Source organism: Copadichromis virginalis, linkage group LG1 (assembly GCF_057382275.1).
Source record: "Copadichromis virginalis isolate Kocher_CV1m ecotype Utaka linkage group LG1, C_Virginalis_male_GT1.1, whole genome shotgun sequence".
In the NCBI taxonomy this organism is placed as follows: Eukaryota; Metazoa; Chordata; class Actinopteri; order Cichliformes; family Cichlidae; genus Copadichromis; species Copadichromis virginalis.
This window is the reverse complement of record NC_140618.1, coordinates 33,459,890-33,482,896: the sequence shown is the minus strand read 5'-3', so window position 1 is coordinate 33,482,896 and position 23,007 is coordinate 33,459,890.

Here is a 23,007-nt window from a genome sequence, read left to right as displayed (position 1 = left end):
TGATGTTTAAATTTATGATGTACTGCAAACTGAAACTGAAATAGCTTTGATTGATGCACTTATACAAATGGCTTCATCAACATGTTTTATTAGTTATATCTATCATTATGATACACGTTAAATAAACCCCCCCTCACACCATCTGCCTCTGGCTGCAGATAGCAGGGGTTGTGTGTTCAGGTCGTTGTGCTCTGCACCATCCAGATGCCAATCTGATTTCCTGGAGCTGTTGTTGAGCTGCTGCCATGCATCACTGTGATTGGCACAGCTGTTTCAGAACGATGAGGCCATTAATGAGACTGGCTAAGAGTGGATTTATTAATCACCACCATATTCAACTTCTGCCAACCCTTTTTGTACATTGCAGTGCACATACATGTTCCAAAATAGCTAGTGCGCTTGTAGACATGCACATTGCAAGTGACAAACAAGTCGTAAGCAGTAGTTCTTGGGTGCATTGGTTAAGTTTTTAAAGGCTCTAGGTCTTTCATCTATTGGTCTTGGTGAGGGATAACAAAATACCTGCTTAGTTTCACAAAGGAAAAGCGATTTAACAACACATGGTAATGATCCAAGACTTACTGCTGCATAACAGAACACTACTGTACCTTGTTTCTGCTCAGTGCTGGATAGCTCTTAAGCAGTGACTAACAGACTTGCATGTAATTCAAAATTTTTAAGTATTTCTTTCTCTCGTTTAGCAATGCTCACTTCCATTTATATTTTTAAGAGACTTGCTTATGGTATCCTCCTTCCTTCCCTCTACAGCTGGATTATCTTTTACTTAATTCCTAAAGTCAGCACTTTAGATTTGTCCATTGCACCTCCTTACGTGACATTTAACAACTGCATCTTGCGTTAATTCTTGCAGATCAGGTGTGGGTTTGAACTACATATTTAACTGTTGGAGTAATTTTTTCTTACTCCAGGTAGATACACAAAGGCAGTGGCAAAAGACAGTATTAAAAGATGTGATTTCAATCACATCTTTTCAAACAGCTACCTACCTGTGTAGGTTTTGTGTAGGTTTTTCTTTATGCTGACAGCACTGCTCTGCACAAGGGACTTAGGAGGAACTGTGGTGTCTGTGATATCTGTCACCACTAATGTTGGTAGTAGATTGTTTGGACCTCAGTGTATCTTGCTTTTTCCAAATATATTGAGATGTATGAAGTCTGGAGCAAGCTTAAGGCCTTGGGCTCTTTGTCATTCATGAAGAGAAAAGCGTATCAAATAAAGGTTTATGGAATTAAGCATCATATACAAGATGTCTTAAATTTAAAACAGGATGCCATGTTCTGCATTTGAAGGAAGTAGCCATGACTCTAAATACAATAAAAACTGCAATTGCTGCCATGTTTTTGTACCTTTTAACCAGTCGGCATTCTACCTACACGCAAATTCACTGTCACAGAACTGTGTGCGTGTTCTTGGCTTTTCGGAGGAGTGCATGAAAGGACATCTGTCTGCATTACCTAAATAGCTAAAACACATCTTTGTGCATGAACAGAAATAAAAGATCTATTAAAGTAATGTATGGTAATGTATAGCATATAGTGCACATAACAACAGGGTTCTCAGAACCTCTTTAAACAAGTGTTGTTGTTTTTTTTTAACCTTTTAAAGCTTCTGTTTAAACATGTTGTTTACAATGGTGTGTGCCATGTCTGCTGTTTTTCACTAAAGCACTGACTGGCACTGACAGTGATTGGCCCCATTCCAAACCCTTCCACGTCCATACCACAGTTTGCTAGGTTTTGCAAACCTGACAACCCGTTAACAGCTGTTACCTTTAACGGCAGCAACTTCTAAGGATTGCAAGTAAGTTCAAGTATGAATCTAAAAATATTTTGTAAATCAGCCCCTTGATCACTTAGGTGGCTGAGTGTGCTGCTCTGCTTGGGGAGCCCAATATTGTCTTGAAGTGTTGCTTCCAAGGGGGGTACTGCAGTAATGGTAAGGTGATTGGTGTTTGTTGGACTAACATCCAGGTGAATTCCATGACTTATTACAGTGCTGTGCTGTTCTTGATCACCATTATTCAGCCTAACTGTAAGTGTATGACTGATTCCAATTTATGTAGCTTTCAGCAAAGCACCATCTCGGCCAATGTTTTTAAATGTATTATTTTTATGGAAAAACATCAACAACACCCAGTTTCCTCAACCTACATTTGTAAATTTGCACAAAATGTGATCTGACACACTCACATACTGAGTGGGGTATAACAGATTTTTGTCCTTGGAGTTGTAGACATTCAAAAAGAGATGTGGTTAATATTAATAATGTTAAAAATACAGAAGATTATTGTGTAGATGATTGTGTAATGTTGTGCTACCCAGTTACTCAATTTTTTCATAATTATGGATTTCTTTTTATTGTCAGAATAGTTTGATGAAGTTATTGAGAATCCCTTATTTAAACAGACATGGACTCTGCTCTCAGATGACTCCTTGAGGCATCATTCCCAACAGTGTACTTATATTAATTTCATTAAATATAGCTGAAAAAAATTGCGCATGTAAGTTCTAAGAATACAAGGCCCATGGTCATTTCTTCATTGGCAGTGTGGGATTGTAGGGGCAGAAGTGGAGAGCTGGAAGCATGAAAAGCTAATGAGATGGTAAGATTCAATTGATGGGATAAAATTAAACAGGAAATGTGCCTGTGGGCATTTGCATAACATACACAAACAGAATTGCCCCAAGCATTTTGCTTTGAAGTATGTTATTACTGTACTGTGAGATTTTCTTGGCATTAATTGAAATTCTGTATTACTTGCAGTGGATTCATAGGGGCTATGATAATTACTTTTAATTATGAAACCCTTTCAAAGAAATGAATGGTTAACATGTCAACTTTTAAGGGTCTGTAAAAAATTCACTTCTTCTTCTTGATTTTTCCCCTTCCCCTTTCTTCTTTCTGAACCCCCTCTGATAAACTTTTACATTTTGTGTGCACTTTGTCTCTCCCGGTATGTGCGAAGTTCCCATATGACATATCACATTGTACTGGCTCTGTTATTTGCCTTCTAAACATAAACTGCTGCCAAACATTACAGAATAAAAAAAAATCACTTCTTCTTCTTTCGACTGGTCCCACAGTGAATCATCGGCTTCCATCTCACCCTATCCCTTGAATCCTCTTCTGTCACACCAAACCTTTGCATGTCCTCCTTCACGCAATCCATAACATGACATAAAATCATGAATAACACCTTCAACTCTACCAGCTTTAAATGTTTGACCCCAGGTATTTAAACTGATTTACCAACACTACCTCTCCTCATGTCTCTCTCTCATTTACACACATATATTCTGTCTTGCTTCTATTAGTATTCATTCCTCTTCTCTCCAGTGTATAGCTCCATCTCTCCAGACTTTATTTCACCTGCTCCCTACTCTCACTACAGATTACTAGGTCATCTGTGAACATCATAGTCCACGGAGACTTCTGCCTGATCTCTGGTCCCTGATGCAAGCCCACCGCACCTTCTTTCACCACCCCATCTGTCTTTCCAACCGCACACCTCACCCCTGTCTCGCTAACCTGCATGTCCTACATCCCCAATCACATAATTCTTTGCCAGTACTGACTTCTCCAGTAAGCACCACAGTTCCCCTCCCTGTCACCTGCTGTCTCTAGATCTACAAGGACATAATGCAACTCCTTCTGGCCTTCTCTGTACCTCTCTATTAACAGTCTCAAAGTAAAGATTGCATCTATAGTGTGCTTTCTCTGCATGAAGCTATACTGCTGGTCACTGATTGACACCTCTCTTCTTAGCTTAGCTTCAACAACTCTTTCTCACAGTTACCTGGTATTGCTCATCAGCTTTACCCCCTGTAGTTACTGCAGCTCTGTACATCACCTTTGCTCTTAAAAATTGATACCAGTACACTTCTTCTCCGATCCTTAGGCATCCTGTCACTTTCCAGGATTCTGGTTAACTGGTTAAAAAGTGCAGCGACCTCTTTCCAAGACATTTTCTTACAGACACCTGCCCTCCATCTTTTCAGCTCAGTCTGTCCGCATAGCTAATACAGCCTTTGTCACGTTTCTCTTTACTGTATGCCTAGCCTCAAAGTACTCCTGTCTACTTTTTTCACCTCCCTGACTATCTCACTTTTTATTTGCTGAACTCTTCTTTCCAGAACTGCCATCGAGTCTCCTTGTCCTCTTTCCTCTGTCAGAGGCAACACCAAAGACCTTCTTGGCAGTTTCTATCCCAGTCATCTGGTAACCTTTCCCTAACACCCAGAGCCCGTCTCAACTCCTCAGCAAACTCTGCACATCATTCTTCCTTCTTTAACTTCCATCATTTAATCTTTGGCTCGCTTCCTCTCAATTGTTTCCACAGTCATCCAACAGACTACCATTCAATGATGCTTAGCTATAGTCTCCCCTGACACCACCTAGCAGACTCCTATTTTTTTAAAGGTAGCACCTTCTGCAAAGGATATGTTCCCCCCTCTTCTTGAAGTATCTATTCACAACAGCCATTTCGATCATTGTCACAAAATCCACCACCATCTGTCCTTCTGCATTTCTCTTCTTAACACCAAAAGTCCACAAAAGTCATCTCCAATCACCAGTCTCTCCGTTCTGAGGACGCTCTCTACTACTTCATCCAACTTATTCCATATTTCCTCTTTCTCTTCCAATGACAACATTTAACACCACCCCTTTGAGGAACTCCTGATCCTGTCTGACACTCTCTTCACTTCCACAACACTATTCACATTCCTTCAACATTACCCCTACTCCATTTCTCTTCCTGTCTACACCATTGTAGAACACTTTGAATGCACTTTCGGTGGCCTTGGTTCCCTTCCACCTGGTCTCCTGGACAAACAGCACACCTGAAATATATTATTTATGTGGATGAACATTACAATTCACTCGTTACTAATAGCTAAAAAAGAAAATATGTAAATCTGACAGAAATCTGAGTTCATAATGTGTTAAACTGCTAAGCCCAATAGTGTGTTTGGCACCAACATTTCAAGAGAGGAAATAAAAAGACCTGCAGATATCAAAATAAACTGAGAAAATTGGAACAGCAAAATAGCAGTCATGAAATGATTCTTGTTATGGTCTAGCAATATTTTCAGATAGATAGTGCAGAGATGCTAATGGGTGTCTCTCCTATTTTAACTATTATTTGCAATGGAACACGAGGAATGTGCTTTTTTTCATCTTTTAGCATTATGCAAGCGACTGCTTTAATTCCCCCATCATACTCCAGATACAATCTAATAATTCAGATGATTCATTTGGTTTAGAGAAAACTGTTTGGAATAAATAAACTACAGCGACAATAGCATACTTAGGGTAGTGTAATTCACCCTAAATAGTAGAATTTGTTTTGCTCGTGCCTCTTTTTTTTTTTTTTTTTTTTTTTTTTTTTTAAATAAATAGGACAGGGGGAATGAATGAGAGAAAGAGGGGGAGAGAAAAAAAGAAAACCAAAGGGGAGAAGAGACGGTGAGAAGGGGGGGGGAAGAGAGAGAGAGAAAAAAAAAAAATAAATAAATAAATAAAAAAAACTCCTGGGTCACCTGTATGGAGAAAAAAAACAAAAACAACAAACAAACAAAAAAAACAAACAGAGGAGACAGCAAACAACAAAGAGCAACATAATAATAGAGAAAACAAAGCACCATCACAATAAACTAGCTAGTCATAGATATCAATAGTTACTAAATAATAAACGATATTGTGCAGCACGCAAGATAGACAGCGCACAGTGTGCTTTGAGGCAGCAGCCAAGAAAGCTTTAGTCCGCGTCTGTGAATACCCATGTGTGCATACCTGTGTGGATCAGCATGCTTGCATTCCAAAGGTTTCTCCATGTAATGATCTGCTAGGGAGTGTGGGGGGGCCACAGCCCCGTCCTCCAGGGTGTGAAGCGGGTATGGAGGAGATCAAAACTCCAGACATCCAGAGGCCCCCAGAACATAAGAGACCATGGAAGACCAACAGAGGGGCAGCCGCGCCACTGTTCCAGTAAGAGCTGAGGAGAGTCCCAGATGAGGGCTCGCCCAGCAGCCGTGGAGCAGAAGTCAGGGGGAGTTGCAGTGACGCGCCCGTGAGCTCCGCCGGCCCCCAGCTGTGCCTGAGTGACCGAGCCCCAGGCCGAGAGGCCGGGGGCACCCCACCTCCAAAGGGGCCCGAGCGAGCCCCAGGCCCCAGGCCCCAGGCCCCGACAAGCGGCCGCCAAGGAGTGAGCCGGTGTGTACCCGGACGCCCACCCCCAGACACAAAGAACCACCAACACACCGACACCTGAGGGAGTCCGCCACCGGCAGGGGAAGTGGTGGTGGGTGGAGATAGGCCTCCAAACCTTGGAGGGCCTGAGATGTCCCCAGAGAGGTGGCGTCTGATACCCAACCTGACATATAGACACAGACATACAGGCACACACAGACACAAACATCCATTCCCACCCTCATGCTCTCATATGCACTCACTCCACACTCAACCAACGTGGAGACAGACATAAAGAGACGCTGTACACACAATCACACTCCCCAAGCGTACTCTACAAACCGGGTCTAGGTACCCTTGCCCCTGGAGGGGGGAATTGCACCCAGACCCAGGTGGTGTTACCCTTTTCCCTGCGGTGGGGAGAGGCAGACCACCCCGACTCCGCAGCAGCAGGGAGGCCCCACACCCCAGACCGCAGTCGGACGGCCAACTCCTCCTACTAGCCCTCCCGCTCCAGCAGGCCGCAGAGAATGGGGGTGGGAGAAGACTCCAAACCTCCCTCCACCCGCTCATTGTAGTGTTGATGCATATGTGTTCTAAGGTGCAATTAAAACCCAGGAGGGCATGGAGCTACCTGCCAAGGAGCAGCAGGTAAGCGCATAGTCCCTCCTGCTGGCCCTCAATGACTAAGTGTATTTAAAATTGAGAGGTGGGCAACGACGTCAGGGGTGAGGTATACACCCTGATGGTAATTTGGACTCTGTGATTGTGCCCACCCCCAAGATCCTATATGTATGTGTAATGAGAGTGTGAATAATGTGAATGTCTAAGTTGTGGGATAAAATTGAGGCAGAGGCAGCCAGAAGGGGACGGGGGGGGGGGGGGGGTAGCCTCCTCTGCACCCTGGTGACATACCCCCACTCCAAGGCCCTGCATGTGTGGGTGGTTGTGGAGGAGCGGGAAGAGGGAGGCAGCTGGAGATGGGGAGGGAAGGAAGGGAGGGGCAGGTAACCCCTCCCTGGGGCCAGCTCCCCCGCTGACCCCAGTAGGCACTCCCACCCTCCGCGACCCACCAGGGAAGGGGGGCCCAGGCCCATCAGACCGGGGCCCAGTGCAGTAGCGCCCTCCGGCTCCACAGAGCCCTGGACAGTCCACCCAACCCCACCACAGAGAAAACTGCACCCACCCCACCATCCACACATCTTCCAGACTACATAAGACGGTAAACGCCCAGGCTGAGATCTTCCTCCACCTCTCCTGTATCTCCCCCTCCTGCAGAGAGTTCCTGAAGAGAAGAAAGCTCCTGCAAGATGTGACCATCCCCCCCACCAGTTGAAGAGCCCCCCAGGTGGCTCGACGCACCGGCGGCACCCTGCTCCAGGGCCGGGCCCCCATGCACCCACCCGCCCACAACCCCGGCAACACACCAACCAGGACCCAAGCCCCCGAGGCCCGGCCCGGGCCCCAGCCCAGAGACGGAGCGCCCCCAGAACCTCACGCCCATCCCGGACCGACCCAGGGGCAGCCAGGTTGCCAGGTCAGTAACCCACGTCCGTCAGCACAGACCCTCCCCTAGCCCCGCTGCACGCAGCCGCGAGGAAACAGTCACCTGAGAGCCAACAGAGCCCCCAACCGGACGTGACCGCTACCCCGGGTTGAGCCCCCCAAGGAAGATGCCTCCGGGGAACCCCCCGACGCCCTAAGCCTGTCCCTACCCCCTCACCAATCACAACAGTGAAGGCGGGACCAAACTATGACCCCCCACCCCCACTAGGCGATGGAGCTGATAAAAGGGGCCCAGAGCAATTGATCTAATGTGGTGGCAGAGGCTGTGTCAAGACTAATGTAATCTAATAGATAATTTCTATATTGGTTAGAATTAAGATTATTTTTATTTTTCCAGTTCATGAGGACTGTTTTCTTGGCTATGCATAGGGCAGTGAAGATCATATGGGCTATATTCTTTTCTGAAGTGACATTATCTAAGCTGCCCAGTAGACACACTAAGGGGGAAGTTGGAATGTTACATTTCAGACACTTTGATAAGTCTTCACATATCTCGCGCCAAAACTTTTGCACTGGTGGACAGAACCAAAGAGCGTGGATGTAATTGTCTGGTGTATTGCCTTGACAGTGTGAGCAGTTGTTGGAAGATGTAAAGCCCATCTTGAACATCCGATGACCTGTATAGTGCACTCTATGAAGTATTTTGTATTGTATTAATTGCAGACTGGGATTTTTAATTAATTTAAAAGTTTCGTGCCTCTTTTTGCCCCTATGTGTCTTCTGGCTTGCACCCTTTTCCAGATTCATTTCTTTTCCACCCTGTGTTTCTAGTCTGCTGCTCACCCCTCCCCCTCTGCCCGTGCTCTCTTCCCTGCTGTCACTGTGTGACAGATCGATGCTGTATCCGTTCGGCTTCCCCTTGCAACTGTATTCTCCTGGTAATTGAGCTCAGCTGGTCTCCCAGGGGGCCACTGATTTTCACAGGCGCTTCTAGGAGCACACTCCCTCTTCTGTCATCTACATCATCCCTTGCTCCTTCCATCCAGCCTTTTATTTTGCTTTCTTCTGCCATCCCAATTGCAGCTGCCACCTGTAAAACTTCTAAAACCAATACCCAAAAGCTGTAATTGGTTTTGATTCCACCTGCTATGTCATCTCACTCTCCTTCTACTGCCTACTGAGTATGGCTACGCTGCACTCTCAAACAAATATTTCCCCCTTTTACAAATCCAAAATTTGGGATTTCAAACAATGACACAGAGAGAAGAAACAGACTGTCAGCTTCTGCCAGTTTGCTTGAAACTTTGTGGGGCTGTAAGCCTTACAGATGGAAATTTATATTAGGGCTGGCTGCCAGAGCCCCTTAAACCATGACATTTTTAGTTAGAAAAGCCATTTAATTTAAAGTTAATCCTATCAAATGGGGTAGGACAGGCAGACCTCAGAGGTATACTTTTTTGTCTTATCATGTGTACGTTATTTTATCATTTTTCCCAACTTGGTCAATCACTTTTCTCCTTATGGCTTCATATCAGTGTCTCAGATTGTATTAATTATTTTTGAAAAAAGGCCACATCAGCCATTTTGAAGATAATGCAAATTATTTTACTTAATGAAATGAAATGTTTCACCACTTTATACACTTTATTTTTGGCTTAAACACCAAAAATAAAGTGTATCAAGTGGTGTTTTTGGTGTTGGCAAAAGTTTTTCCTTAAAATCTTCCATTACGTGATGCATGTTGCATCTATTTTGTGATTATGTGCATGCATATATGTGTGTGGTAGAGATGAAGTATGAAACTGAGCGTGGAACCAGAACTTTACAATTATATTTTAATTACACTGTGATTGGAGGATTCCTATGGCTGCATTAATGAATTAATTATTTTTAAATGTGCATGAGGAGATTTTAAATGTTTGGTAATATGTTGGACAGCTGATAGGCAAAAGAGATTTGTTAACAAAAAAAAGCCCCAAAAACAAGACAGGGAAACAAGATGATTAAGATAAATGATTGATTAATCAGACTGGGAGGACAAAGTGGCAGTCATATAATGCATGAGAGCATTTCAATTGTATGGAGTAGAAAAGGCTAAAAATATGAATCAAAAAATGACATTTACATATTAGACTATCTTTTCATAATTTGAAATAACATGAAATATAGAATATGTGACATGGTATTATAAATGTTCTCTGACATGTGTCTAGCCAGTGCAGATGAGCATTATTTAATGAGTTTCTACTCTCCAAACAACTTTGTAAGTGCTTACACCTGCTTTATCTGTGTGTACCAACTTCACACTGTCACTGATGTCACATTTAAAGGAGCAGCAATTTTTTAAAATCTAGACATTTTCTTAGGGATCCCTTATAGACAACAAAGGTGGGCATGATTTTTTTTGTTTGCAGCACCCTGGGCTCCTGTCAGTTACAACAACCAGTGTGGTGCATATCTCATGACCTGCACCTCCATGTCCAGCAACATATCCAGTTTCCCTTCAAAACCTTTGTTTTTTCGTGTGTAGAAAAACCTTTAAACTTGTTGTTAATGTTGAGAAAGGGTACATTTTATTCAGAACCATTTCCTAAACCAAAACAAATAGTTTGGATGGGTACAATGAATCAAATTAATGAAAAAAAAAAAATACAATCAGCTATGCTTTGAAATAAGTTAACTATGATCTTCTGTGTTATGTATGATTCAAAAGTGTTGTTGATTCAGATCTTACACATACAAAAACCTAATTGGTTTCTAACTTACTTTGTGAAAACTATATAATGCAATGGGCAGCAGAGTGTATCTGGACAGCCTGTGGCTCTGAAGGTGCCTGCTGATAGAAGACTAATGTGGCATAACCATGTCTATCAGCATGACCTCTTCTCTTTGTCCAGTGGCTCATAAATAATGCTAGCAGCTTCTTGTACATTTTTCAACTGATTTTCAGTTTAACTTTTCCCTTGACTGAGTACTCAAACTCAAACATTTTGGATACTCTATTTTAAAATGGGAAAAAAATTGAACCACAGTAAAACGAGTAGCTAACAGGACTAAGTGCCAGAAAAATGCCCCTCAGCTGAAATTCACAGGTGTTGTTTTTTTTTTTTAATTTATGCTAGTTTTATTTTTTCTGTTAGCTATGTTTAATGTTAATGCAAATCAACTAGAGTTCTGTTGTACACACCCTGCCAAGCTTCATTTGAAAATTTGTAGTTGAAAGTTTGTCATTAAAGCCACTAAATAGCACACCATTGCCTGTCTCAGTTTCACTGAATATGTAGGGGAGAATACAAGGGAACAAAACTGTAAGTTACAACAGAAATCCTGAGATCACTGCCCTTTGATGTCTATCAACTATTGTAAGCACACTACTGAAAATGATTTTTAGAATAAATAGTATTTTAAATTATCTTTTATTCTCATGGCTGCTATAAATATCTAGTGCTGTTTCAGAATGTAGAGCATTTGTAAGAAGTATGAATTGGAAGGTCACTTGGAGCAGCATTGAAGAGTGAGTGATACATGCTGTTGAGAATGAAACATATAAAGAAGAACTGGGCCCTCTTCCAGGGCCCTATTCCAAGAAGCGGGTTTAACAACCTTGATTGTTAAGGCTGAGTTGAGGGAAACTCTGGGTTTTTCTGTTCCAGAAAGAGAGTTAAGTAAAACTGTACAAACTTTGTCAGACTTTGTGAACTTAACCTGCTCCCTGGAAGGTTTTCTTCAACAAACTTTCTTTCTGACTCCTCCCTCCTGTTGCACCTGAAACTTCTGACTGACACAATTTTTAATGTCTTCATTCAGAAAGTCGCCATCAAAGAGCATAGCAGAGCAAATTAATCTGCATAAATTTACATTTTTGCAATCCGCGAAATCCCATGTCGACATCCTTATTTTTATTTTTTCTACTAATCAGTCGTCAACGTAAGGACAGAGAAAGCAACTGCATTGCAGTCTGTAACTGTTAGTAGTAAGAGCTGTTAGGCCCATTTTCTTGCACTGGAAACATCTATTGTACATCACTGGATCATTTACCATACTGTATATTACTGTAGCAATCACTGTCGTGGCGGCTGCAGCTCACGAGGTAGAGTGGATCATCAACCAACTGGAAAATCGATGGCTCGATCCCGGGTCTCTCCAGTCTGCATGTCCTTGGGCAACATACCAAGCCCAGAGTTGCCCCTAATACATCCATTGAAGTGTGACTGTGTGTGTGAATGTTGGACAAGGTGCTTGGGTACAGAAAAAAAGAAAAAAACCCTTACATATATCAGCGAGTACGCAATTGGGTGACTGAGGCTTGTAAACATGTTTTGAGTGCCCAGTTAGAATATAAAAGATAAATAATAAATACGTTTTATTTAAATAAAACTTATCTCCATCCACCCATCTTCTTCCGCTTATCCGGGGCCAGCCTAGGCAGAGAAGCCCAGACCTCCCTCTCCCCGGCCACCTCCTCTAGCTTGTCTGGGAACACCAAGGCGTTTACAGGCCAGCCGAGAGATAGAATCCCTCCATGGGTCTGCCCCAGGGACTCCTCCCATTGGGAAATGCTCGGAACACCTCACCTAGGAGGCGCCCACGAAGCATCCTTGGCAGATGCCTCATCCACCTCAACTGGCTCCTTTCGATGTGGAGGAGCAGCAGCTCTATTCTGAGCCCCTCCCAAATGGCCATACTTCTCACCCTATCTCTAAGGGAGAGGCCAGCCACGCTTCGGTGGAAGTCCATTTCTGCCGCTTGTATCCGCGATCTCATTCTTTCGGTCACTACCCACAGCTCGTAACCGTAGGTGATGGTAGTGACATAGATCAACTGGTAAATCGAGAGCTTCGCTTTTACACTCAGCTCTCTCTTCACCACGGCAGACAATTACAGCATCCACGTCACTCTCCTGCTCCATTCTCCTGGCACTGATGAACAAGACACCTAAAATACTTGAACTCCTCCACTTGGGGAAAGAACCCTTCCCTAACCTGGAGTGGGCACTCAAATGTTTTCCAGCTGAGGACCATGGCGTGAGATTTGTAGGTGCTGATTCTCTTTCACACTGCTTCACACTCTACTATGAACCATTCCAGTGGGAGCTGGAGGCCATCATCCGATGAAGCCAAAAGAACCACATCATCTGCAAAAAGCAGAGATGTAATTCTGAGACCACGGAAGTGGAAGCCTTCGGCTATTTGGCTACACCTAGAAATTCTGTCCATAAAAATTCCGAACAGAATCACTGATAAAGGGCAGCTCTGACGGAGTCTATTACCTAATGGAAACGAGTCTGACTTATTATAATCAGTCACATTGATGGAAAAACGTTTGTCACAGGTGAGATCATCAAGATGGTGTGTGCATTAAAGTGAAGTCGAGGCTGAAATGACTTTAAGACTATAAAACCGAACTAAACATGTTTTAAAGTGACCTCTTATATGCAGACAGCAAACTGTGCCTTGGTCAGAGTCCATTTGGACAGCAACAGAGATCTCAAATAGATAAGGAAAATAGAGACATACTGGGTCTGTTCATTGTGCCCTCGTTTTGTCCAGACACGATCTCTATTCCTTATTCAAAATGGCTTATCTTTCCAAATTCATATTGAAATTATTCAAATCTAGGAGGCTATCATGCACATAGTTTTGTAAAAACTTTTTTTTGACACATTTTCTTTATTTATAAAACTTTACATTAATTGAACATTAATTTTCTTTTATTAACGCTCTCTATTATTAACAGCCACTCAGCAAAATATCTCTTCTACTGTTGTGAGGGAGCCATCATCAATCAGTGAAGACTGATATTAGCTTCTATTATCTACATTTTCATCAAACTAATAATTGCATCCTGTTTAAGATAAACGTCATGTTCCTTAGTGACACATATTGAGATCCCTTGTTCCACTGGATTAAAATTTAGCTGTTGCTCTTTCTTTACACATTACCATAGTGAATCATGGCCACAGCTCATGATGGCTTTCTTTTCTCTAGTTATACACGCCAAGTTTCTGAAATGAGTAGACGATGTCAGAGTTAATAAAGTTTGAGTTGAGTTTAAATTTAGTTTAAAATGTTGAACATGCTTCCTGGAATAGGGCCTGGTTAGAAGAAGTCCCAAACACAGATGAAGTGAAGGGAGCCAAATCCAGGGAAACACACGAGACACTAGAGACAGAAAAAAGAATGAGAATAAAATCAAAACTCAATATTATCACAAAAATCAGACCTAAACATGACAACAACAGAGCAGAGGTGGAACAGTACTGTTTATATAATATTTGATATTATTTATTTAAAAACTTAAAATAAGGAAACTTGTGTTTGGTTGATTAATCCTTTGCTGTAAAAAAGCTTCTTGGCAATAAACCTTGGTGTTGGAAAACCTAGTTATCTCCCTGTAAATGATGCCAAAAACTTGCCAAATCTTCTTTGCCAATGCCAAACAGCTTTATTCTGCTTATGACTCTTATTTTGAGTTTCTCGTACCTCAGGTGTTGACAATCAGGTGCCCTATTGGCATCACATCTAGGCCCCTTTTCTTTTAGATTTCTTTTAGATTTTTGATCGACTCACCACAGATCTCCATGGCTGGTTTCTCCTAGACTGGTTTTCCACACACCCCGGAAAACCAGCCTGAGATCAACTGGTTTTCCGAGGTGTGTGGTTGTCGTGATAGCAACACGTCCGAGCGTAATTAATATGTGACATGAATGCTACAACAAAGGTGGAGTTCAAGGCAAGAATATACCTGCTGCTCGGTCTGTGGCTTTTTGTCAGACTTGAGGGACCACAGTGTTGTTTTTTGTTGCCATTTCCCTCGTTACCGGGTTTCAAAAATGGCGGTTTTGATTTTTGTGAAAAGGTCTCTCATGACTCATTGAGTGACACTACTGACCAGCCAGTCGATGGCTGGCGACGTCACATTTTCGCACCTTTAGCTGCTCTATTTCCATGTTGTGGACCCAAAAAAACAGGGTTTGACCTTTGGTTTCATTCTATAATACTGGAGTTGAAGGTTTGAGAGTGTTTGACCTCTTAAGCCCCAACGCCCCCTGATACGGGGGCAAAAGGCAGGAGATCAGGTAGGCTTGGGGCTTAAGAGGTTAAACAAGAGAGAAAAGTATGAAAATGTTCATGCCTGTCTGAGAAAAGTGTAGCATGTAGTGAGGGGTTTTACAGCCTTTAAACATCTATAATAATTGTAAAAAATAAAGCTGGCTACTTCGCGGATTTCACCTATTTTTGGAAAGTAACTCCAGGGATAAACGAGGGACCACTGTACTTACTGAATACACTTGAACCCATGTGAGAGCTTGGTTCTCCTGTTTGTGCTGGAGTGACCAACACAACCTCATTGGCTGACTTGCAACAATAATGGTTGAAGAATGGGCTGGCCAACAGTAGCAAGTGATCAAACTGGTTACCAGCATGAGGAGGAGGTACCGGGCTGGTGTGGCTGTGTGTTATGTGTATTATATTTTCCACATGCTACTGAAGCTGCTGTTTGTTAAATGAAGAAGTTGTTAGGTAGTCAGCATATCTTGTGTCTTCACACAACCAATCAATCTAATAAACAACACCAAATGAGAGTCAAAAGCAGAATGAGCTGCTTGGCAGCAGCAAAGAAGATTTAGCTTTTTCATGGGCACAGCCCACATACTCGACTCTAGAGTTCAACCCACAAATGCACAGTTTAAGGGGGAATAAACAGGCTTTCCAAAGGTATAAGATGTATTGCCAAGATGCATTGTACAAAAAATTTATAATAATAACCAAACACACATTTGCTTACTTTTTATGCCAAGTTTATTTAGCAACATTTGCCTGTTTTACATCATCGCCTTGCTCAAACTCCCAAACTCATTCTCAAGGTTTACCAAGTAGCAGCGGTCCCCAGCCTCGTCCGTGAGTCGTTTGGTACCGGGCAGCGAGAGTTGAGGCTCAGGTGTGAAATGTATGGTTTTCAGGGTTTCTATCGGTTTCCAGCGTTATTTTGTTATCATTTTTATCATTAACTCGGTTTTCCTGGGTCTTTTTACGTGTGTTATGAATAACACTTCTATTTTTCAGTAGTGATACTACTTTTATTTTGTTGTATTTATCCACGACACCTTAAAGGTCCGTGGCGCAAAAAAGGTTGGGGACCGCTGCCTTATAGCATTGTTAGGCACTAAAACTGATTCAAGTGACATTTCAATTGAAGCAACAACAAAATTTGATCAAATAACAGACAATGGGAAAGAAATATATTCAAAAGAAAAACAATTTTTCTGACACTGGAAGGTTCAGAGCATTCCTTTTCATCATATTATACCTAAACAGGACCTCTCTGTCTGTGTTCTTTGTAATACAGTTTCCGAGATATCTCTCAATTGAATGAAGGTGTGCACTCTGTATAGTGTTCCTGTTGCCTCTCTTATGGCAGATTTACTGAACACTTTGTCTGCTGTAGCCTGTCTGAGGCACTGATTCACAATGCTTTTGAACATTGCTTTCTAGTGTGCAACTATTGCCTGTACATTGCGTGTACATGATTTATCATGTGAGTATTAGAAGTTTCACTCTGAAGTGTGAACAAACCTCTCATTAACTTCAACTAGATTTTAGATCTAGATTTTTTTGCCGCTGGAACACCTGGATAGGTTAATCTGAAGCTTTCATTGCTAAGTAGCTGCACTATGTGGGCCAGTCTGTTAGGGTCAGACAATTGTATTTTTTTTATTGTGATATTGTATATCATTTACATTATCAGACTGCTAATTGATGTGCTTATTACTGATGACTGGACAGAGGGTAACAGCTGGCATAATTCATAAATGTTAGCATAGCTCATCTAACAGCACATGTACTGTGTTTTTGGTTCATTTTGTCAGATGCATATACCTGTGAAGAACTATACAAGTGCATTAATTTCTCTGTTTTAAAACTGAGAATATTATATGTTATACTTAGGATTAAGAATGCCAGACTACAAATGTAGCTGCCAAAGGACTGGGAGGAAAAATGAATACAACAAACATAAAAAGCTGTGAAGTAATAAAAGGAGCATTAAAGTATTCCAGATAAAATGCTGTGACAGACCACAGGGTGATACTTTTTAAATCTCCCTTCAGGCATTGGGTGAATGGCTAGCCTGTCCAATGTGAATAAATTAGAGGATAGTTTTATATTTTATACTGAATGAGCCAAGATGAACTTGGAATAGGAAATCAAATGGCAAATCCCTTTGGCTGATGCAGAAAACAAAGAATACTGTGTGCATATTCTTTGACGTTTTTCTCTGAATATTTTTTAAGATTCCTGGAAGCACAATTAGACATATCCAGAATGGCTAACTGATGGTTCAACAATCCTGATCCCTAAGGATTCCCTAGTTCAACTAGGCCAATTATCTGCCTCAGCTCCTGTCAGGCGTCAGATACCCTGCTGGGATTATAAACATAAGCGGACATATAAGCCAATGACATCTAAATATGAAAGCTCATAGCATGCATGGAGTCCAGCACCATGTAAGACTGTATGCTAAGCTGAAGGACTAGTGAGTTTCAGAACCTCGATCTAGGGTGAAACAACAAACAATGAATACATCTATAACATGACCAAAACTGATCACGTGCTTAGTGAATACCTAAGACAGCAGAAACCTGAGAAAGGAGCAAGAAGAGGAACAGACCCATGCACAGTATGTACCACTGTCAGACAGAAGAAAGTTTCTGATATCAAATATCTGTCATTAACTCTGTAATGTCACCACAGTGCTCCATGATCTCACTTAAGTGTAAACATGGACCTAAATTTGAAAGTTTAAAAAATGTCATCTGGATGAGACAAACTGTATTACTGACACAGTCACAAATATTGTGCAGGATGAAAACATTCTGTAAGGACTAGGTGAGAAATGCTTCTTTAAACCTCATAATGTTAAGAGACTTTTAAAGCACAAATTTGCAGTAAATGTAAAATTTGCTCATGCTCACCTGTCTGTGTTTAAGAGATATGGTGGACTGTGGCAAAGTGTCTGCAGCTTTAAGGAGGGATTATGTTTTTTTTTAGACATTACTGTAATAACAGCATTTGGAATCAATCTTTTATTCAAACATGAGAGGTAACCTTGCCAAAGAAAAGCAATTAAATTGACAAAATTAAACTGTGACAGTAGGGTGTCTTGTAGCAACTATAAAATGAGTTTGGTTGTTGTTTTTAAAGCTGTCTCAGAATTTAGATGCTTAAGTTGCTTTGGGAGTTGCTAAGCACTTTACTGTGCAACGACAACATTGATGACTATATTAAAAACTTGGCAACTACAGTTCTCGGCATCATTCCTTGCTCTCTGTTCAAAGTTCTGATGGTTTATTCATTACAGCAAGTTTAATAACATATGTAAACATTCTATATCATGAATCGGTACACATACAGTCACTGGACACTTACTACTTCACTTTTTTACTACCTTCCCGGACATACCTGGATTTAATACCTGTTTTCCTTCAGAGTAGAAAACTCTTTTTGGAACAGATTCAACAAGGTGCAGGAAAAATTCCCCAGAGACTTTTTTCCTTATTGACATGATAACATAACACATTTGCTGCCACTGGACATCCATGATGGGAATCTCCTGTTACAGCATATCCCAGATATGCTCAGCTGGATTTAATTTTGTGACTTTGGGGGCTATTTGAGCACAGTGAACTGTTGAAAAAAACGAGTTCAGACTAAGATGATATGAGCTTTGCGACATGGTGTGTTATCCTGATGAAAGCAGAGGATGGATGAACTGTGGTTTTAAACAGATGCATTAGGTCAGCAGCAATACACAGGTAGGCTGTGGCATTTAAACACTACTCAGCTGGTAAGAAGCGCAGAGTGTACCAAGAAAATCTCCCACCCATCATTAAACCACAACCACTAGAAAGAGTCAGGATGGATCGATGCGTTCATGTTGCTTTGAAATTCTCACCCTACCATCTGAATGTTGAAGCAGAAACCCAGGCTCTTCATATGTCTGTGACGGTTCTCAGTCATCCAGGTCATCGTAGTCTAAGGAACTTGGAAAGAAAAGAAGAAGAAAAGAAAAGAAAGTGTACGCTTTAAAAGCGTCTGGACTTCTTTAAGTTGCTTGATACTTAAAGACGTTGCTTCTTCATACAAAGCACAATTTTTTGACAGTCTTTTATTGTCCAATTCTAGTGAGCCCAGACGAAGGAGATTCAGTTTCCTATTCGTAGCTGAGAGCAGTGACACTCAGTGTGCCTTCTGTTGTTGTTGCCATCAGTTTCAGGGTTCAACATGTGATGCATTCAAAGATGCTCTTCTACATAGCTTGGCTATAATGAATGGTCATTTGAGTTACTGTTGCTTTCCTCTCAAGTCTAAGCAGTCTGACCATTTTCTGCTGACCTCTGAGAATAACAGAGAACTGCAGCTCACTGGATATTTTCTCTATTTCAGACTTCTCTGAAATGCCCAAATGCACTGGGTTGCTTTGTTACCATATAGGCTGATTAGGTATTTGCACTAACAAGCAGTAAACAGGTATAGCTAACAAAACCGATCACTTTGTTAGGTCCAGAAAGACAACCGATAGATTACAAAACATGACTAGACTAGTGCTATAACATCAAAGGAGATTTTTTTTATCCCTACAAGAATTTTTTTTAAGTTATGCCTATGGGATCAATGCTTTGACTTGGACATCCCCCAAGTGTGTCTAACATGATCAAAGGGCCAGAATTTTCAGATATTCAGATCAATATCACAAGAGTTATTGGATGTATTGGCACACAATTTAGTACAGATTTTGTACAGATATTTTAAGTGAATATTTTTAATTTGTCGAATTCAAAAACCATTTTCAAAAACCATTAAATGGATTTTAATGCTTTACAATAACCTGCAGTTATGATAAACGTATTGTGTGGCACAGGGACTATGCTGGAATCACCTTAAATAAGCGACATTCCCTTTTGCTCCAGCTCTGAACTGTATTTAGTAATTAAATGATTGCACGTTAATGAATATTGTATTATACTCCCTGAACATCATTTTGCTACAAATGTCCAGTTATAGATAACTGAAAATTCAGTTGCTTGGGCTAGTGTAAAATTGACATTGGTTCTAGTGTTTATTGAGAGCAGATGGCCAATGAAAACTGAAACTTAGAAAAACACAAAAAGTGAGGTTTTTTTTACCCTTTATCTTGGTGTTCTCAACTTTAGCTATTTTTAGTCTGATGGAAGACAAAATATGACATATTGGGTTAATGATCTGTGATAAAGGTATCAAATTTATTTGTTTTTAGACTGGGCCAAAAGTGTCACATTGCCACATCAATCTTGATAAAGTGACACAGGAGAAATTTAGCATTTGACTCCCTGGCAGCTGTAACTTCTTGATTCTAGTAGACTAAAACTAGTTGTAGCGTGAGTTAAAACTATTTGCCTTTCTACAAAATAAATGAGAGTAAATGTCTTAGAAAGTATGCTAAAGACACAGGTCACTCAAGTAAGGTCTGTAAATGATTTAGTAGTGGTACATAGGTCAGGTGTGGGTTGAAGACTTGCTCTTCCATCTCTTGGCAGTTGGGTTGTCTTTTGCTTTTAGGATGGATGGTAAAGAAAAAATCCTGAATTTGAGATTTTATGATTGGAAAGTCTGTGCAGCATACCACAAATTAACAGGACCTTTAATAATATCAGTTTCTCGCCTTCAAACTGAGCTTATGTTCACTGGTGTATCATTGCAGCACTGGTTTAACTAACAGTAAAATTAGGAAAAGGGGTGCAGAGCTCCACACATATTGGATTCTTTATACAGGGAGTGCAGAATTATTAGGCAAATGAGTATTTTGTCCACATCATCCTCTTCATGCATGTTGTCTTACTCCAAGCTGTATAGGCTCGAAAGCCTACTACCAATTAAGCATATTAGGTGATGTGCATCTCTGTAATGAGAAGGGGTGTGGTCTAATGACATCAACACCCTATATCAGGTGTGCATAATTATTAGGCAACGTCCTTTCCTTTGGCAAAATGGGTCAAAAGAAGGACTTGACAGGCTCAGAAAAGTCAAAAATAGTGAGATATCTTGCAGAGGGATGCAGCGGTCTCAAAATTGCAAAGCTTCTGAAGCGTGATCATCGAACAATCAAGTGTTTCATTCAAAATAGTCAAGAGGGTCGCAAGAAGCATGTGGAAAAACTAAGGCGCCAAATAACTGCCCATGAACTGAGAAAAGTCAAGCGTGCAGCTGCCAAGATGCCACTTGCCACCAGTTTGGCCATATTTCAGAGCTGCAACATCACTGGAGTGCCCAAAAGCACAAGGTGTGCAATATTCAGAGACATGGCCAAGGTAAGAAAGGCTGAAAGACGACCACCACTGAACAAGACACACAAGCTGAAACGTCAAGACTGGGCCAAGAAATATCTCAAGACTGGTTTTATGGACTGATGAAATGAGAGTGAGTCTTGATGGGCCAGATGGATGGGCTCGTGGCTGGATTGGTAAAGGGCAGAGAGCTCCAGTCCGACTCAGACGCCAGCAAGGTGGAGGTGGAGTACTGGTTTGGGCTGGTATCATCAAAGATGAGCTTGTGGGGCCTTTTCGGGTTGAGGATGGAGTCAAGCTCAACTCCCAGTCCTACTGCCAGTTTCTGGAAGACACCTTCTTCAAGCAGTGGTACAGGAAGAAGTCTGCATCCTTCAAGAAAAACATGATTTTCATGCAGGACAATGCTCCATCACACGCGTCCAAGTACTCCACAGCGTGGCTGGCAAGAAAGGGTATAAAAGAAGAAAAACTAATGACATGGCCACCTTGTTCACCTGATCTGAACCCCATTGAGAACCTGTGGTCCATCATCAAATGTGAGATTTACAAGGAGGGAAAACAGTACACCTCTCTGAACAGTGTCTGGGAGGCTGTGGTTGCTGCTGCACGCAATGTTGATGGTAAACAGATCAAAACACTGACAGAATCCATGGATGGCAGGCTTTTGAGTGTCCTTGCAAAGAAAGGTGGCTATATTGGTCGCTGATTTGTTTTTGTTTTGTTTTTGAATGTCAGAAATGTATATTTGTGAATGTGGAGATGTTATATTGGTTTCACTGGTAAAAATAAATAGTTGAAATGGGTATATATTTGTTTTTTGTTAAGTTGCCTAATAATTATGCACAGTAATAGTCACCTGCACACACAGATATCCCCCTAAAATAGCTAAAACTAAAAACAAACTAAAAACTACTTCCAAAAACATTCAGCTTTGATATTAATGAGTTTTTTGGGTTCATTGAGAACATGGTTGTTGTTCAATAATAAAATTATTCCTCAAAAATACAACTTGCCTAATATTTCTGCACTCCCTGTATGGTTGACAGACTGCAACACACAGTGCAGTGTTTTTTAAAAGTTTTTTACCCACTTTTTTGTGTAAGCTCTGGACAGAGCTTTTTTCTTCATTTCTTTGTTTTTGATGTGGCGGATCATCCTTGTTGATGAGAACTGGGTCGCTGACTTTGACATAGCAGTTGTTAGCAATTAACCTTTGAAGGGTCTGTAGTTTCCTAGGTGGCATGTCAGGTTGGCAACCAATAGCATACTTGTTGACAGTGTAGAGGTTATGCAAAATGAACTTGTACTCCAGAGTGAGAGTGTCAAAGAAAAGATCTGCAATGCAAGATTTTTCTCCTTCATGAAAAAAAATCACTATAATGTTTTCAGTTTGCTACTGATGAAGTACATATTCAAGAGAGGACATAATGGGACTTCATTAAAGCACGTCTGCCTGGCGTGGTGATGACAAATACCCCATGAAAAATCCAGTCCTAAAAATTAAAAAATGAAAAAGGACTTTCCATGCTTACTCTGTTGTGCCACATATTTCTGAAAGAGGTTAAAAATATCTTCCCAAAAACCCACAACCAGACACTTTCAACACACCATCACATTATGTTTCCATTATAACAGAAGTGGGATTCACATGGTGGTAAATTTTCAATAATCTAGAATCATATTGCTTTGCTGCGTTGAGCTTTATGAACATGTTTGATTGGGACCTCAGTGAATACAGTATCTATATTCTATGTCCTTTTGAGGATAACTCGCCATAATTCACAATACTTCCTCATTCAGTTCCTCATCCTCATAAGCATCATTTAATCAGGTGGTTGGGGAACAGAAATTTTGCTGATAGGTTATTGTCAAGCCTTGAAAATATGGAGGCAAACAGGTGAAAAAAGGGAAGGCTGTATTGGATATCTTGGTGGTGTTTTTGTACGTGGATGTTCTAATAAGTGGTC